This window comes from Haemaphysalis longicornis, unplaced genomic scaffold (genome assembly GCF_048455015.1).
Source record: "Haemaphysalis longicornis isolate Haplotype H1 unplaced genomic scaffold, Haemaphysalis longicornis Haplotype H1 scaffold_1, whole genome shotgun sequence".
NCBI classification, from domain to species: domain Eukaryota; kingdom Metazoa; phylum Arthropoda; class Arachnida; order Ixodida; family Ixodidae; genus Haemaphysalis; species Haemaphysalis longicornis.
This window is the reverse complement of record NW_027526203.1, coordinates 291,360,123-291,364,290: the sequence shown is the minus strand read 5'-3', so window position 1 is coordinate 291,364,290 and position 4,168 is coordinate 291,360,123. Positions and strand designations below refer to the sequence as shown.

General features: G+C 49.8%; 1 non-coding gene across 1 annotated transcript; it reads left to right on the top strand.

The window, feature by feature from the left end:
* Window positions 1-219: 219 nt before the first annotated feature.
* On the top strand, window positions 220-308 carry Trnay-gua (transfer RNA tyrosine (anticodon GUA)). Its single transcript is given in 2 exon segments — window positions 220-256; window positions 273-308. It is a non-coding gene; the product is annotated as a tRNA-Tyr (tRNA).
* The last annotated feature ends 3,860 nt before the right edge of the window (window positions 309-4,168 follow it).

Sequence of the window (4,168 nt, the reverse complement as noted above, 5' to 3'; positions counted from 1 at the left end):
GGTTATTTTATTGAAAACGTGTGCAAGGTCCGTGAAGTTTTAAAAATGTGTTTTGACGATGATGTTCTGGATTTATTTAACAAATTGATTGAAATGAGAGTGCATTGACATGTAAAAATCATTTAAAGTTGCCGTGAAGTGAAGTGATTGTTTGTTACACTGAGAATACGATGTTTTGAAGTGCTTTTGTTGAATTTTGCAATAAAGAAAAAAAAAGTTCCGTGGATAGCTCAGTTGGTAGAGCGGTGGACTGTAGAGGCTTCGGTATAGGCATCCATAGGTCGGTGGTTCGAATCCGGCTCGACGGAGTTTTTTTTTTTTCGTTTTTCGGGAGTGTTCAATGAGAATGTCTTCAAAAATTATCGCCGACAGAGAGCGACAGAACAACAGAGCGGCAGAGCGCGTGCGGAAGGGCTGACGACTAAGGCCACTGACGACAAGCCTACCCCGAGCCGGCGGCAACTACGGCTGCGGTGGCGCTGCTTTTACACGGAAATGTCATTGGAAAGCCGTAGGTCATGCAAACAAAGGTTGAATAAAGAAAATATTTACGATTACTTTTACGTTTACTTGCGGTCTGAGCTGACTGCTTTTACAAAAAAGCGTCAGTCCCAGCTAAAGAATCCACTCGAAATGAAACAAACCGATATTACAGGAGCCCAAGGCACAAGAGTGAGCCTCACGCCGGTACTATTGGTGGTGAGATGTTTCAGTGGCGCCCCCTGGCTCTGACGTCAGCTTAGGGACTCGCGCCTCTGTCGTCTGCTACACATGCGCCGCTGTCGCGCCGCTGCGGTCCGCTTGTGAGGGGCAGCAAAGCTTAAGCTAAGAATCGCCCGATTACATTTTTTAGGCCATCAAAAAGCGTATTTCCAGTAATTCAGTTATTTTTCCAACTTCGGACAACTCTTAATAACTTCAAGCTGTATACCCCACAAGTTTGCAACGAACGAGGAGAGAGAGACCAACTTTCTTCAGAGCATCGGTCATATAATCGTGTGTCGTCCTTTCTAGCTTATTTGCGAGGTTCAGGGCTCAGAGCTCCTCGATAAGTATGCAAAATGCGTAGGCTCCCCTAAAGTATTTTCGAGATGTTCTTATGAAGACTCAACAGTGTAATGCTACGCAACAAGCAGCGCGTCCCTACACGCGCATCGCAAAGCAGGAAACAAAGCGGTTGTCTTCTGTTCATTTCGTTGTTGTTGACTTGTATCAGGTGAATGTTTTTTCTATGCCCAACGCATTCGTTTTTCTGCACCGCCACACACGTCTAATTAGGAGGTTTGGGGATGCTTGAGAGGCGCACATAGTTCGTGTGGATATTTTCTTCAGGCTGTAAGGCATACACTACCTTCTTCAAAAATTGGCTTTCGGTATGGCTGCGAACAAGAAGGTACATATTCGCAGCGTGCGTTTATTCACATGCAAATGCAATGAGAAGGTTTGTGCTACGCCACCGCGAAACGGCGCAGACGACGTTCTCCAGAGTACTCAAAGGCGACTTTTCCGCCCCGATTTTCTATCGTAACTAAATAACTGAATCTCAGCCGGAACAGTTATGACATGATTACGGTGCTGAAGGCTTGATATACTCGCTTAGAAACACAAGAAATAGTGTACGTGCCGGTTTTCAGTATTATGAAGAATCACAACCGATGAATATCTTCAAGCACCTATTAATTGTTTTCCCACCCCTTGAGGCGTAAAGAGCAAATCCTGGCCTACTCGGGGGGATGTTCCACGAACTGAAGAAAATTACTCTTACTCTTTGTCCTGGACTGAGGAACCCGCCCACTAACCAGCTCGATTTTACTGATAATGTTTTTTCCCCCTCCGTCTCCTCTTCGTACTCTTGAGTGCAGTGTTACTATAACACATATCTGAATATTGGGAAGGCATGGCTGTCGGAAATGTACCGAAATGTCCCTCAAGGCCTGAAGAAACATATTGTTACTGTATTTTTACCGTACACATACGTTACCCGTTTTGCTCAATAAGCCTCCATACTGGTTAGAAGCCTGCACCAGCACACGCCTATACACACCCTATAGGTTATTTGGAACTCAACCTACGTTTTTCGCGTCCCATAGTGCATGTCGGCACACTTTCATGCTATGACAACGTAAAGTGATGTGATACAATACTTTCGAGCGTTCAGAAAGGTTGCAAAAACTGTTTTACCTTACATACGATTACCAGGAATCGTAGTGCCTTCTGCCAAAGCCGAGAGCCCCGAAGGCCTGGAATTTGTTTTGGTTTTGCATTTTCGCTGTTGTCGGTTTTTAGACTCTGGATGTTCCCTTTGTTCGAAAGATTTCTGAATACAGAAGCTGATGCCTAGCTCCGACTCTCCACACAGGACTGGCTTCGCAGGAATGGGGCCACGCCGGCAATGTTTCTTCCGAAGCGGTGTCGAAAACTATACTGTAAATCACGCCTTGAGCTTGTGTATGCGATTTTAAGTCTTTTATTATAATAAAAAGTTGCGCATACGCAAAATCTGGTTTGGACAAACATCAAAAGTCAACCGAGCGCAAAGAAACAACAGGTAGAGCGAGCCCGAGTGAAGCAGACGACAAATGCGAGAATCCCTAAGCCGACGTCATGAAGACGCCCTTCGCAGCGCGCTCAGTGTCAGTAAAGAACGAGAATATATTCTAGTGTACTGTACCGCTACCAAGGCGCAGCCTTTTTGAGGGGCGGGTTACGTTGCCGTGAGTGACACGGTGGCAACTGCTGACAGTTGCTGTCTGTTTTTGAAAAGCGCGTGAGCCTCCGGGTTAGGCAGCGTTCAAGTCTGCCCAGAAAGACGTTTTGTGTGTTGTAATTAGTAACCGTTTTGGGCAGCGTGTGTGTGTATGCATTAACGAAATCCAGGCAATGCCGTGCTTCACTTTTTTTTTTTTTTTTTTTTTGCGAAAGGGTGGTCAACTTACTTGAATGTTATACGCAAATGTATGTATGTATGTATTTATTGTACTTAGGAAAAGGAAAAGCCACCAACAGGCGTAATTTGTCTCGCCTAGGGGGCGGACACCGGAACGCCTGCTGGTGTAGGGGGGAGGGGGAGGATAGGGAGAAAAGAATACATAGGAATAGGAGAATAGGGGGAGAAGGTTGACATTACAATGCATGTAACTCGCGCAAGGGTAAATATAAAACAAAAAAGAGAAAAAAAAGGAAAAAGGGGAATAAGGGTAAATATAAGAAAAAAAAAGGGTTACACACTGGGAAAATTAACATTACAGAGAAACACTACAGAAATAGACAACACATGAATCTACAAAGGACACAGCACACTTGTAAAAGGGGTCACACACGCACACACACAAGTACTGAAGCTGCTTCAGCAGCAGCACTCCTCCACAATCTGGGCAGCTAGGCAGAGTTGTAGTGGAGTGCGCTGTGCAGCCCCGAGGCCCGCAGGTATGTACCCAGGGCCTCGAGCACTTTGTCTCGCTCCCTAGCACTGCCCGGGGGCCAGAGCAGATCCTCAAGTGGCCGCGCTCCGTGAAGCACGACCAGCAGCTCTGCCCGCCCTGCCGCAAACTTGGGGCACTCGTATAGCACGTGCGGCAGGGACTGCACGGGCGCTCGGCAGTGGGTGCAGGAGGGGCTGGTCGCCCGCCCCAGACGGTGCTTCCGCTCCGCCGTCCACACGTCCCCCACTCGGAGGCGCAGGATGGCCGAGCGCAGTCGTCGAGGCAGGCGTGAGGCCCGCACAGGCGGTAGGCCCCCTCCGACACGCAGCCGCGGGTCCGGATGCTTGGTCCGGATGTGTCGCTGGATGAGCAGGCGGGCGTCGTCCGCTGCCGCCTGAGCCACCATGTCCGACGGAGGCAGCGCGTGTGCCCCGGCGGCCAGCTCGTCCGCCCGCTCGTTGCCATCCAGACCAATGTGGGCGGGGACCCACTGCAGGCACAGTTGAGTGCCCCGGTCCGCCAGCTGTGCCGCCTTCTCCCGGATGCCACGCACCAACAGGGAGTGCGAGTCTCCGTCCTGAAGACGCACCAGGGCCACTCGGGAGTCGCACAGCAGGGCGCAGCGCTCGGGCAAGGGCTCCATTTCCAGCAGCAGGTCCAGGCCCAGTCCGACCCCCACCAGCTCAGCCGTGGCCGAGGAAGAGGCATAGGACAGCCGCGCCTGTCGGGTGGCCTCTCCCAGCACG